Source organism: Rattus rattus, chromosome 3 (assembly GCF_011064425.1).
Source record: "Rattus rattus isolate New Zealand chromosome 3, Rrattus_CSIRO_v1, whole genome shotgun sequence".
NCBI lineage: Eukaryota > Metazoa > Chordata > Mammalia > Rodentia > Muridae > Rattus > Rattus rattus.
In genome coordinates this window covers 46,069,026-46,083,969 of record NC_046156.1, presented here as the reverse complement: position 1 = coordinate 46,083,969, position 14,944 = coordinate 46,069,026, and the positions used below count along the sequence as shown (strand labels likewise).

General features: G+C 38.1%; 1 pseudogene; it reads right to left on the bottom strand.

The window, feature by feature from the left end:
* Positions 1-214: 214 nt before the first annotated feature.
* On the bottom strand, positions 215-13,054 carry LOC116895764 (annotated as a pseudogene).
* Between the last annotated feature and the right edge of the window lie 1,890 nt (positions 13,055-14,944).

Sequence of the window (14,944 nt, the reverse complement as noted above, 5' to 3'; positions counted from 1 at the left end):
GATGAATACAGTGTGATTCACAGTTTATGGAAAAAGAAAGAGCAGAAAGGCCATTGCACATGATTGTTCAAACAACCTACATACATTCTAATGCTCAAATAGACACAGCACACATATTAATAAAGAAACAAAATAGAAATTAAAATATAATGCAGGACATATGAAAAAGACACAGACTCAAGTGATGTGCTTTTTCACATCTTTAATTTGACTCTCACAACTTTGAGTCAGCAATGAATGGGTCTTCAGGAGAGTTACTAATAGAAAAGTGAGCTTTACCATCACTGCCAACATTTACTTTAAGTCCAGTGCAATTGCCATTGACTTTTTCTCCTGAAATGACATCACAATATGTGCCAGCAGGAAGACCAGACAGTATGGTTGTTGACAAAGCGCTGGGGAAAAAAAATTAGTATTTAATTGAAATTCAACCCAGTCTCATGCAAGAAGATTCATTATGTATTGTCCACAGAATGATCAGTGCCCCAACCATGTACTGTAGAACAATAAGAACTCAGAGTTCAGGAACATAATCCAATTACCAAGACAGTGTCAGCTGGAGCAAGCAGGTTCTCTCTACCAAAGACACTGTTTTAAATGTGTGTTGGTTTCATGGGCTGTGGTGTCCAGACAAAGAAATTCAGACAACAAATACAAGTTCAAGAGTAAAGGCCTCCCCTGAGGATTGTCATTGTTTTCAGTCTGTCCTTTGCTGGATTTACACTCTGATTGAGATTCTTTTTTTATTTTAATAGCATTAATTCTTTAAAACTTCAATTATATGATGTCACAAACAATTTTTCTAGAATTAAAAGAAAACTAGCATTTCTATAGATACATACAAGTTTGTAGTAGAAAAGTGTGCACATGAAATAATTCTAGTTCTCCTAAACAACCAACTACGCACTCTTTCAGAGAAAGAAAAATGTTACATGCTTCAATTATTTGGTTGAAGCCAATGAAGCATGCTTATGAAAAAGTAATCTCAACCTGATAGAAAGCTAATTTTGAATTGAGACAGTTCACTGGCTCCGAACGAGATTCTCTAAGCTAGAATCCATTTTTGTTTTATTTTGTTTGTGCGACATGGTCTCTCTACATAGCAATGGCTGAACTGAAATTCACTACTCAGAAAAGGAGAACTCAGACATCTGGCAATATGTGTGCTTCTGATTTTTCAGTACTAGGACAAATGGCTTTGAGCACCACTCCTGGTACTGACCTAGATTTGAAGGAACCATAAAAGAACACAGGTACTAGAGGTGAATAGACAATATTGAGAGTTTTAAATGTAGAGTAAGCAACATATTGAAGAAACCCATGTCCAGATGCAAATATTCCTTAAAAATATTTAAAATACAGACATAGAGAATTGAAGACTGTAAAATGAATGAATATATAAGTGATAATCATAAGTACTGGAGAAAGTACTCCAGTACTAATATGGCCCCTTCTTTAAGATGTTAAGATGTATGTTTACTACCTCACTGATCCCGGCACGCAGCTCACTGCCCCCAAACCCCTTGGGAGAGAGAGAGCTCACCGCCCGGACAGGTGGGCACTCCTGAGACTGCAGAGCAGGAGAAACCACCAATAGTGCCCACCCTTGCCCACATCCCTCACCCAAGAGGAAACTGTATAGGGCCTCTGGGAACTGGAAGATAGGGGCACTAGAGATGCAGGTTCCCCATGCTCCAGACACCGCCCAGACCAGAAGGGACCTGACCAACAGTTCTCTGCATCCAAATCCCATGGGAGGGAGAGTTAACCCTTCAGAGGGGCAGACATGCCTGGGAGGCCAGAAGAGACTACACTTTGCCCACATTTCTGACTCCAGAGGAAAAGACCTAATGCCATCTGGGACCCAGGTGTACGGGGGCTCCCAGAAAAGGCGGCACAGACCCTCCTGGTTGCCACCCTCACAGAGAGCTCAAAAGCAACCACTCACAAGCAAACATGAGCCTGGGACTACAGAGGCAAACACCCTAACGCCATCTGGGACCGGGTGCACACAGCTGAGAATGCGAATGGCTGAGAAACACCTAAAAGAAATGTTCAACATCTTTAGTCATAAGGGAAATGCAAAAATCAAAACAACCCTGAGATTTCACCTCACACCAGTGAGAATGGCTAAGATCAAAAACTCAGGTGACAGCAAATGCTGGCCAGGATGTGGAGAAATAGGAACACTCCTCCATTGTTGGTGGGATTACAGACTGGTACAACCATTCTGGAAATCAGTCTGGAGGTTTCTCAGAAAATTGGACATTGAACTACCTGAGGACCCAGCTATACCTCTCTTGGGCATATACCCAAAAGATGCCCCAACATATAAGAAGGACACATGCTCCACTATGTTCATAGCAGCCTTATTTATAATAGCCAGAAGCTGGAAAGAAGCCAGATGCCCTTCAACAGAGGAATGGATACAGAAAATGTGGTACATCTACACAATGGAATACTACTCAGCTATCAAAAACAGTGACTTTATGAAATGCATAGGCAAATGGAGGGTACTGGAAAATATCATCCTGAGTGAGGTAACCCAATCACAGAAAAACACACATGGTATGCATTCATTGTTAAGTGGCTATTAGCCCAAATGCTTGAATTGCCCTAGATGCACAGAACAAATGAAACTCAAGAGGGATGACCAAAATGTGAATGCTTCACTCCTTCTTTAAAAGGGGAACAAGAATACCCTTGGCAGTGAATAGGGAGGCAAAGTTTAAAACAGAGGCAGAAGGAACACCCATTCAGAGCATGCCCCACATGTAGCCCATATATATATACAGCCAACCAATTAGATAAGATGGATGAAGCAAAGTGCAGGCCGACAGGAACCGGATGTAGATCTCTTCTGAGAGACACAGCCAGAATACAGCAAATACATAGGCGAATGCCAGCAGCAAACCACTGAACTGAGAATGGGACCCCCGTTGAAGGAATCAGAGAAAGGACTGGAAGAGCTTGAAGGGGCTTGGGACCCCATATGAACAACAATGCCAACCAACCAGAGCTTCCAGGGACTAAGCCACTACCCAAAGACTGACCCTGGGCTCCAACCTCATAGGTCGCAATGAATAGCCTAGTAAGAGCACCAGTGGAATGGGAATCCCTTGGTCCTGCCAAGACTGAACCCCCAGTGAATGTGATTGTTGGGGGGAGGGCGATAATGGGGGGAGAAATGGGAGGGGAAGCCCATATAGAACGGGATGTTTGCCCGGAAACTGGAAAAGGGAATAACAATCGAAATATAAATAAGAAATGCACAAGTTAATAAAGAAAAAAAAGAAAAAGGAAACTAGGAAACAGCACCTTTCCAAATAGTCATAAATAATATAAAATACTTTGTGTGACTCTAACCAAGAAAGTGAAAAATCTGCATGACAAGAACTTCAAGTCCCGGAAGAAAAAACTAAAAGAATACCTCACAAGATGGAAACATCACCCATATTCATGGATTGACAAGATTAATAAGGTAAAAATATGATCATCCTATAAAAAACATTTACATATTCAATGCAATACCCTCAAAAATTCTGACTCAATTTTTCATAGAGTTAAAAAGAGCAATTTTAAAGTTCATTTAGAATAACAACAACAACAACAGCAACAACATCAAAAACAGGATAGTGAAAACTATTCTCAAGAATAAAACAACTTCTTGAGGAATCATCATCCCTGACCTCAAGCTGTACAATAAAGCAATAGTGAATAAACAAAAATGCATAATATTGTTACAGACACAGGCAGGTAGATCAATAGAATAGAACTGAAGACCCAGAAATGAATCCAGCTAACGCTGGTCACTTGATGTTTGACAAACTAAAACCATTCAGTGTTGTGGATGGGGAAGCAGAATTTTCAACAAATTGTGCTGGTTCAACTGGTGACCAACATGTGAAAGAATACAAATTGAAGCATTTTTATTTCTGTGTACAAAACTCAAAAAAAAAGATGTATGTTTACTACTTTTGCTTTGTAAAATGTGTCAAATGAGCCTGCAATTTGAATATATGCTACTCTCATTATTTGCTGTGGTTAAAGGTCAAAGACCAAAATTGTATTAGCACGAAGGAAAAATAGGAAAGCACATATCATAATTTTCTTATGTATACTGAAGCTTTATTTGTGACTTAAATTTCTTGTCTAAAGATTTTTCATGTATGAAAAAAATATAAATGAACAGGAAATGAAAAGAAACCTCGTGGAGTGTAATATTATAAAATCCTTCTTTAATCACTATCCACTTACCAATCATCATTGTTAAAGACAATGAATCCTGTTTCCTCTGCCAAAAGCTACTTGGTTGTTGCCATTATCCCACCAGTTTGCAAAAGGCTCACAACTGAATACGTTTCTGAAGGCAACCACGTTCCTAAAAACACAATATCAGGTAAAATTCTAGTTTCAACATCTTTTTTTTTTTCTTTTTTTCGGAGCCAGGGCCTTGCGCTCGCTAAGCAAGCGCTCTACCACTGAGCTAAATCCCCAACCCCTAGTTTCAACATCTTAACACTTTAAAATAAAAGGTTAAACAACTTCCTCATTAGACAATATCAGAAGGGGACTTTCCCACCGTATTTGACACTATCTATGTTCACAGACCGAATCACTGCCAAAAGTGGTGTCTGTATTAATGGTAACTTCTTTAGTTACCCCACTGTTATTAGGTGCTCCCGCCCAGTCATTCACATCCTTATTTATTGAAAGAATTAGATCATTTGAATGCTTGTTGCTACCTGATTCTTGTCACTATAGAAAACCAAAACCAAGCCCACTGTCCTAATTCTGCCTCTGCAGTATTTAATTTTTATCTAAGTCCTTCACTGTTTTTTACAAATTTTCACTGAGTTCTTAACATCTGTGCAGACTCACATTCTTTAAAAACATATTTAAGACAAATTTAAAAAACTCTCATTCTTTCCTAAATATTACTAAAAGCTCTTCACCATTACTGAAACAAGATAATTAGAGTCAGGAAACATAGGATTAAAGAACAGACTCCTGGTACTACCTGAAATATTTCCATCATTATATATTACATGCATGTGCCTCAGTGTTTCCAGAGAAGGAAGAGGTAGTCCCTGAATAATATAAAAGTTAAAAACAGCTATGAAAATGCTTATAAATAACAATATCTATGTTAATATTAATTGATTTCTTGCTAATTGCTTGTAAAATATGATAAAAATTTTCTGACTTTATTGTTTACCAAAGAATAAATAAATGAGCATTTTTTTAGCAAAATAGTTCAATATATTTTTGGGAAAACTCATTCTGCTTATTAAAGTTCTTCAGAAAGGACTGGAAGAGCTGGAAGGGCCTCAAGATCCCATATGAACAACAATGTCAACCAACCAGAGCTTCCAGGGATTAAGCCACTACCCAAAGACTATATGTGGACTGACCCTGGGCTCCAACCTCATGAATAGCCTATGAAGAGCAATGAATAGCCTAGTAAGAGGACCAGTGGAAGGGGAAGCCCTTGGTCCTGCCAAGACTGAACCTCTCAAGAGCAGATGATTGCATAGAAATTATTGACACAACTGTCAAACATAATGTAAAACAGAAAAAGCTACTGGGCCAAAACATACAGGAAATCCAGGACACAATAAGAAGATCAAACCTAAGGATAATTGGTATACAGGAGAGTGGAGACTACCAACTCAAACGGCCAGTAAATATCTTCAACAAAATCATAGAAGAAATCTTCCCTAACCTAAAGAAAGAGATGCCCATAAACATACAAGAAGCCTACAGAACTCCAAATAGATTATACCAGAAAAGAAACTCTTCCTGTCACATAATAGTCAAAATATCAAATGCACAAAAGAAAGAAAGAATATTAAAAGCAGTAAGAGAAAAAGGTCAAGTAACACGTAAAGGCAGACCTATCAGAATCACACCAGACTTCTCACCAGAGACTATGAAAGCAAGAAGATCCTGGACAGATGTCATACAGATCCTAAGAGAACACAAATGCCAGCCCAGGTTACTGTATCCAGCAAAACTCTCAATTAACATAGATGGAGAAACCAAGATATTCCATGACAAAACCAAATTTACACAATATCTTTCTACAAATCCAGTCCTAAAAAGGATAATAAATTGTAAACCAAATACAAGGAGGCAAGCTACACCCTAGAAAAAAGCAAAAAATTAATAGTTTTGCAACAAAACAAAAAGAAGAAAAGCACACAAACATAATTTCACATCCAAATACAAAGATAACAGAAAGCAACAATCACTATTTCTTAATATCTCTCAACATCAATGGACTTAATTCCCCAATAAATAGACATAATTAACAAACTGGATATGCAATGAGGACCCAACAATTTGCTGCCTACAAGAAACACACCTCAGAGACAAAGACAGACACTACCTCAGAGTAAAAGGCTGGGAAACAACTTTCCAAGCAAATGGTCAGATGAAGCAAGCTGGAGTTGCCATTCTAATATCAAATAAAATCAATTTTCAACTAAAAGTCATCAAAAAAGATAAGAAAGGACACTTCATATTCATCAAAGGGAAAATCCACCAAGGTGAACTCTCAATCCTAAATATCTATGCCCCAAATACAAAGGCACCTACATACGTAAAAGAAACCTTACTAAAGCTCAAAACACACTTTGCACCTCACACAATAATAGTAGGAGATTTCAACACCCCACTCTCAGCAGTAGACAGGTCATGGAAAGAGAAATTAAACAGGGACGTAGACAGACTAAGAGAAGTCATGAACCAAATGGACTTAACAGATATTTATAGAACATTCTATGCTAATTCAAAAGGATATACCTTCTTCTCAGCTCCTCATGGTACTTTCTCCAAATTGACCATATAATTGGTCAAAAAACGGGCCTCAAAAGGTACAGAAAAATAGAAATAATCCCATGCGTGCTATCAGACCACCATGGCCTAAAGCTGGTCTTCAATAACAATAAAGGAAGAACGCCCACATATACGTGGAAGTTGAACAATGCTCTACTCAACGATAACCTGGTCAAGGAAGAAATAAAGAAAGAAATTAATGTCTTCTTAGAATTTAATGAAAATGAAGGTACAACATACCCAAACTTATGGGACACAATGAAAGCTGTGCTAAGAGGAAAACTCATAGCTCTGAGTGCCTGCAGAAAAAAACAGGAGCAGCTTGACAGCACACCTCAAAGCTCTAGAACAAAAAGAAGCAAATACACCCAGGAGGAGTAGAAGGCAGGAAATAATCAAACTCAGAGCTGATATCAACCAAGTAGAAACAAAAAGGACTACGCAAAGAATCAACAGAACCAAAAGTTGGTTCTTTGAGAAAATCAACAAGATAGATAAACCCTTAGCCAGACTAACCAGAGGACACAGAGAGTGTGTCCAAATTAACAATATCAGAAATGAAATGGCAGACATAACAACAGATTCAGACTAAATTCAAAAAAAAAACATCAGATCCTAATACAAAAGTCTATATTCAACAAAACTTGAAAATCTGGAGGAAATGGACAGTTTCCTAGACAGATACCACATACCGAAGTTAAATCTGGAACAAATAATCCATTTAAACAACCCCATAACTCCAAAGAAATAGAAGACTTTAAAAGTCTCCAAACAAAAAGAGCCCAGATCCAGGTAAGTTCAGGGCAGAATTCTTTCAGACCTTCATAGAAGACGTCATACCAACACTGTCCAAACTTTCCACAAAATTCAAACAGAGAGCTATAGAATTGCTTCTATGAAGTCACAATTACTCTTATATCTAAACCACACAAAGACCCAACAAAGAAAGAGAACTTCAGACCAATTTCCTTTTTGAATATCACGCAAAAATACTCAATAAAATTCTTGCAAACTGAAATCCATGGTCACATCAAAACAATCATCCATCGTGATCAAGTAGGCTTCATTCCAGGTATGCAGGGATGGTTTAATATACAGAAAACCATCAATGTAATCCACTATATAAACAAACTGAAAGATAAAAATCTCATGGTCATTTCATTAGAGGCTGAGAAAGCATTTGACAAAATTCAACACCCCTTCATGATAAAAGTCCTGGAAAGAATAGGAATTCAAGGCCCATACCTAAACATAGTAAAAGCCATACACAGCAAACCAGTAGCTAACATTAAATTAAATGAAGAGAAACGTGAAGCAATCCCACTAAAATCAGGGACTAGACAAGGCTGCCCACTCTCTCCCTACTTATTCAAAATAGTTCTCGAAGTCCTAGCCAGAGCAATCAGAAAACAAAAGGAGATCAAAGGATACAGATTGGAAAGGAAAAAAGTCAAAATATCACTATTTGCAGATGATAAGATTGTATATTTAAGTGATACCAAAAGTTCCACGAGAGAACAACTTAACCTTATAAACACCTTCAGCAAAGTGACTGGGTATAAAATTAACTCAAATAAATCAGTAGCCGTACTTTACACAAAAGAGAAACCAGCTGAGAAATAAATTAGGAAAATGACACCCTTCATAATAGTCCCAAATAATATAAAATACCTCGTATGATAAGAGTATGATAAGAACCTCAAGCCTCTGAAGAAAGAAGTTGAAGAATGTCTCAGAAAATGGAACGATCTCCCATGCTCATGGATTGGCGGGATTAATATAGTAAAAATGGCCATTTTACCAAAGACGATCTAAAGATTCAATGCAATTCCCATCAAAATTCAAATCCAATCCTTCATAGAGTTGGATAGACAGAACAATAGACAGAATAATTTGCAAATTCATCTGGAATAACAAGAAAGCCAGTATAGCTAAAACTATCCTCAACAGTAAAAGGACCTCCAGGGGAATCGCTATCCCTGATCTCAAGCAGTATTACAGAGCTTTATTAATATTGATAAAATCTGTATGATATTGTTACAGAGACAGGCAGATAGACCAGTGGAATAGAATTGAAGACGCAGAAATGCACCCACACACCTATGGTCCCATGATTTTTGACAAAGGAACCAAAACCATCCAATGGAAAAAAGAGCATTTTCAGCAAATGGTGCTGGTTCAACTGGAGGGCAGCATGTAGAAGAATGCAGATCAATCCATTCATATCACCCTGTACAAAGTTTAAGTCCAAGTGGATCAAGGACCTCCACATCAAACAAGATACACTCAAACTAATAGAAAAAGTGTGGAAGAATCTCGAACACATGGACACTGGAGAAAATTTCCTGAACAAAACATTAACAGCTTATGCTCTAACATCAAGAATCAAAAAATGGGATCTCATAAAACTATAAGGCTTCTGTAAGGCAAAGTATACTGTTGTTAGGACAAAACGGCAATTATCAGATTGGGAAAACATCTTTACCAAGCCTACAACTCATAGAGGGCTCATATCCAAAATATACAAAGAACTCATGAAGTTAGACTGCAGAGAGACAAATAACCTTATTAAAAATGGGGTTCAGAGCTAAACAAAGAATTCACAGCCGAGGAATGCTGAATGGTTGAGAAGCACTGTTCAACATCTTTAGTCATAAGGGAAATGCAAATCAAAACAACCCTGAGATTCGACCTCACACCAGTCAGAATGGCTAAGATCAAAAACTCCAGTGACAGCAGATTGTGGCGAGGATCTGGAGAATGAGGAACAGTCCTCCATTGTTGGTGGGATTGCAGACTGGTACAACCATTCTGGAAATCAGTCTGGATGTTCCTCTGAAAATTGGACATTGAACTACCTGAGCTATACCTCTCTTGGGCATATACCTAAAAGATGCCCCAACATACAACTAAGACACATGCTCCACTATGTTTATAGCCTCCTTATTTACACTGACCAGAAGCTGGAAAGAACCCAGATGCCCTTCAACAGAGGAGTGGATACAGAAAATATGGTACATCTATACAATGGGATACTACTCAGCTATCAAAAAGAATGACTTTATGAAATTCATATGCAAATGAATGGAACTTGAATGTATCATCTCGAGTGAGGTAACCCAATCACAGAAAAACACACATGGTATGCACTCACTGATAAGTGGATATTAGCCCAAATGCTCGAATTACCCTAAATGCACAGAACACATGAATTTCAAGAAGGATGACTAAAATGCGGATGCTTCACTCCTTCCTTAAAAGGGGAACAAGAATACCCTTGGGAGGGGATATGAAGGCAAAGATTAGAACAGAGACTGAAGGAACGCCCATTCAGAGCTTGCCCCACATGTGGCCAATACATACACAGCCACCAAACTAAATTAGATGGATGAATCAAAGAAGTGCAGGCTGACAGGAACTGGATGTAGATCTCTCCTGAGAGATACAGCCAGAATATGGCAAATACATAGGTGAATGACAGCAACAGACCACTGAACTGAGAACAGGACTCGCATTGAAGCAATCAGACAAAGGACTGACAGAGCTGAAGGGACTTGAGACCCCATATGAACAACGATGCCAACCAACCAGAACTTCTAGGGACTAAGCCACTACCCAAAGTCTATACATGGACTAACGCTGCATTCCAATTGCATAGATAGCAATGAATAGCCTAGTAAGGGCAGCAATGGAAGGGGAAGCCCTTGGCCCTGCCAAGGCTGGACCCCTAGTGAACAGGATTCTTTGGGGGGGAGGCCAGCAATGAGGGGAGGATAGGGAGGGGAACACCCATATACAAGGGGAGGGAGAGGAGTTAGGGGGATGTTGGCATGGAAACCGGGAAAGTGAATAACATTTGAAGTGTAAATAAGAAGTACCCAATTTAATAAAGATGGAAAGAAAAAAAAAAAGAAAGAAAAGTTTTTCCAGTTCTATTATTCTTAGGTAATATCTAACCTTGTTGCTGAGGTGTGTTTCTTGTATGCAGCAAAATTATGGATCCTATTAATGCATCCACTCTCTTAGTTTATGCCTTTTTATTGAGAAATTGAGTCCACCAATGTTGAGAGATATTAATGACCAATGATTGTTAATTCCTGCTCATTAAATGTTGGTAGTGGTAGCGCGAGTGGGTGTGTTTCTCTTTTGGTTTTGTTGGTGTGATTTATTTATTTGTTGTGTTATCTTGGGTGTTGTTACCTTCCTTGTATTGAAGTTTTATTCTAGTATCCCTCGGAGGGATGGAATAATGGAAAGATCTTGTTTAAATTTGATATTTCATGGAATATCTTGTTTTCTCTGTCTATGTTGATTGAAAGTTTTGCTGTATATAGTAGCATGGGCTAGCATCTGTGATCTCATAGAAACTGTCAAACATCTGTTCAGGCCCTTCTGGCTTTTAATGTCTCTGTTGAGGAGTCTGGTGAATTTCTAATAGGTATCCCTCAATATGTTACTTGGTCACTATCTCTTTTGTCTTTTAATATTTTTCTTTGTTTTATACATTTAGTGTTTTGATTATTATACAGTGGGAGGATATTACTTCTTGGTCCAATCTATTTAGTAATCTGTAAGCTTCTTGTATATTTATAGGCATCTCTTTTGGTTAGAGAAATTTCCTATGACTTTGTTGAAGGTATTTTCTGGGCCTTTGAGTGGGCATATTTTTTTCTTCTATTCCTAATACTCTTAGGTTCGGTCTTTTTCTTGTGTTCCAAATTTCTTGGATATTTTGTTTTAGAAATGTTTTAGATTTATCATTTTCTTTGACCAATGTTATCAAATTCTTCTATCCTATTTTCTATACCTGAGATTCTCTACTGTTTGTTATATTTTCTTGGTGATGCTGTGTAAGTAGTTCTTATTCTTTTTTCTTGGTTTTCCATTTCTATAATTGCTAAAGTTTGTGTCTTCTTTATTGCTTCTATATTCATTTTTCAGGTCTTGAACAAATTTACTCATTTCCTTTGCCAGTTCGATTGCATTTTCATGTACATATTTATTAATTATTTTAGGGTATCTACTTATTTGATTATATTTTCTTGTATTTCTTTAAGGAATTTGTTCGTTTCATCTTTAAAGGCATCTATAATCTTCATGAAATTAGATTTAAGGTCACTTTCTTATACTTCAGTTATATTAGCATATCCAGGGGTTGGTGTAGTAGGAAAGCTGAGTTCTTGTGGAGCCCTATTCACTTGGCTTTTATTGGTTGTGTTCTAGCACTGGTATTTAGTCATCTGGTTGTCCCTAGTGTGAGCAGATCTGATAGTTTCTGAAGGCAGCAGACCTCTATGATTGCTGATGGAACTGTTTGACATGGTAGCAGCAAACTTCAAGAAATGCAAGAAGAGCTGGTGATCACTGATAGCTAGAGGCCTCTGGTTGGCCATGGGTGGCAGCAGTCTTCCAATGGTACAGGCAGAGCTATAGGCCAGAAAGGGAATGCTGAAGAGACAATGAGGAACTCCCTGCTGTTGTGCTTGCCCAGAAGGGACAGCAGGAAGATGGGGTAAAAATCTTACCTGGTGATCCTTGATGACTGAAGGACTTTGGCTTTTCAGGTAGAGATGAGGACTTAAGGTGGAGTGCAAAGGTAACAGAGCAGTCCTTAGAGTTGCTGGGCTTGCCAGTGGACTCAGTGGCCTAGGGGCTTTGGACTTGAGGCTTTGGGATCTACATAGTAGTCCCAAGTAGCAGCAGGCCTCCAAGAATGCTGGAGGAACTGTGGACAGGAAACCCAGTGCAGAGAGACCAGGGCAGAACTCACTGCTGCTGAATTTGGAGAGGGGCTGACTGGGAGTCAATTGTGGTCCTCATCTGTTGGTCACTGAGAGGTGCACACTTGTGAATTACAGGAAAAGGTGTGGACCAGAGGATCTCACACAGAGCAGAAAGAGGAGACTGCTGAGAGAAGGAACTACAGAGGGAACAGGATGAAATTCACCACTGCAGAGTTCATCCAAAGGGGCTAGCAGGCAGGGAATTGGATTAAGGGGTGTCTCTCCTGGTGGTCCCTAATGGCTGCAGCTCTCTAGGATTGCAGCTAGAGCTGTGGACTGGAAGATTGAGCCCAAGGAAAATAGGGTTGTCCTATGGTTCTTAGGCTTGCTGGGAGACTCAGCAGTCAGGAACTTGGGGCTTGGGGATCTCATCTGGTTGTTTCTCATAGTAGCAAGTTTGGGAGGAGTACGGGGATGAAGACTCACATCATAATCGGAATATATCATGAAAGAAAAGAATATATTTTCAATAAAAGGGAAAGGTGATTGAAAATGCATTAAGTTGGGGCTGGAGAGATGGCTCAGCGGTTAAGAGCACCCGACTACTCTTCCAGAGGTCCTGAGTTCAATTCCCAGCAACTACATGGTGGCTCACAACCATCTGTAAAGAGATCTGATGCCCTCTTCTGGTGTATCTAAAGACAGCTACAGTGTACTTATATATAATAAATGAATAAATCTTAAAAAAAAAAAAGAAAATGAATTTTTTGAAAGTGAAGCATGCATAGATAGATGATAGATAGATAGATAGATAGATAGATAGATAGATAGATAGATAGATAGATAGATGCAAAAAATCTTTGACTTAAATTGTAAAAAACAGTGATTTGCACTTTCCCCCTCCAAATCCTTTGAGAACTATGCACCGCTTACTTTCTCTGGCAATATCAACCCAGTACTACTCACACCTATGGGCAAGAGCAGTCTGTCTATAAACTCTGTTGAGTTTCTTTGTGTAATACTGAACAAAACAGACAAACTGACAGACAACAGAGGGGAATAAAACTTTATTTTGCCATGAAGTTGTCAACATCTCTGCTTGCAGTGAATTATACATTGAACATGCATAAAGCAAATGAATAAATATTTAGAGTTCAAACTGATCGTACATACTGTGAGACAGATTGCCAATAATGATGCTAACAGGTGAAGTAAACTCAGAAAGTCTCACAGAAAATAATCAGTGGGTCCTCTGAGGACAAGTATTACTTGAGAGAGGTACTAGGTCCTATTTCAAATGCTATCTCCTAAGACAAAAACATTAAAATTAAATCCCAACAGAGTTATAAATATCTTTTTAACATGTATAAAATATTCTAATCCCAAGTAGGAAAAGATTACTCAATTCTACTTGCTTTTGCTCCTTTTACTATTTTTTATTATTTAAATATTTGTATTAATGAATTTGAAATATCAGGTCTAAACTCCTGAGCATAACCAGTATCTATGACAATAGGATTGTAGTGATAATTTTACCCCCTTACCCAAATATCTTTTAGACCAAAATAATTCTCTTTCTTATTTACTATTAGTGAAATGTTACGAGAGATAACGACAGCACGGATGAGAAAGCAACCTTCCCCATCTGATTGGCTAGTGTTGAGTGCGGGCCCTCATGCTGGCAGCCACGGAGGATATTAAGGATATAATCATGAACAATACAGATTCCCAATCTAGATGTTTCTTTCTGTTAAAAAAGAAGAAAATATAATAGTAAATATAACTATAATTATAAAATATTAATAAAATAATTTAGTTCAAATAATGATTAGTGAAATGAAAGATAAAAATATTGACATAATAAGATTGGGGTCTCTCATACTTGTTGTTCAGGGAACAGCTCTCTGATGAAGTAACCTTGGCTCCGAGTTAAAGGAAGAAATGTGGCAGTCCTTTCAAGACCAGTGAAAAGTAATTAAAGTAAACTACTGAGGCAAGCCTAGAATAAATGTCAAGAAGTATAGAAAAGGCTTGAGAAACACTGTATGTGTAAGATGCTAAGAATGTCAAGTAAGAAAGGTGTAGTGTATATGCTCGAAGTCAGGAAAGAGAAAGTACACATTTTCCTGAGAAAGCTAAATATCTATCCCTCTCTTATAGTTCAGATATTACTATTTTGAACTGTATTAAATTTATTAGAATGCAGGGAGAATTGAGAAAAAGTACCAAACTTTGGCATCAGTTAACCAACTTAGTACTATTATGGTACTCCTGAATGTTTGAATGTATGAGTCTTTGATTCTTCTGATTTCTCTTGGTGTTCTTTTATTTCTGTTTTTTTTTTCTTTTATTCAACAGCAGCAGCAGCAGCAACAACAGCA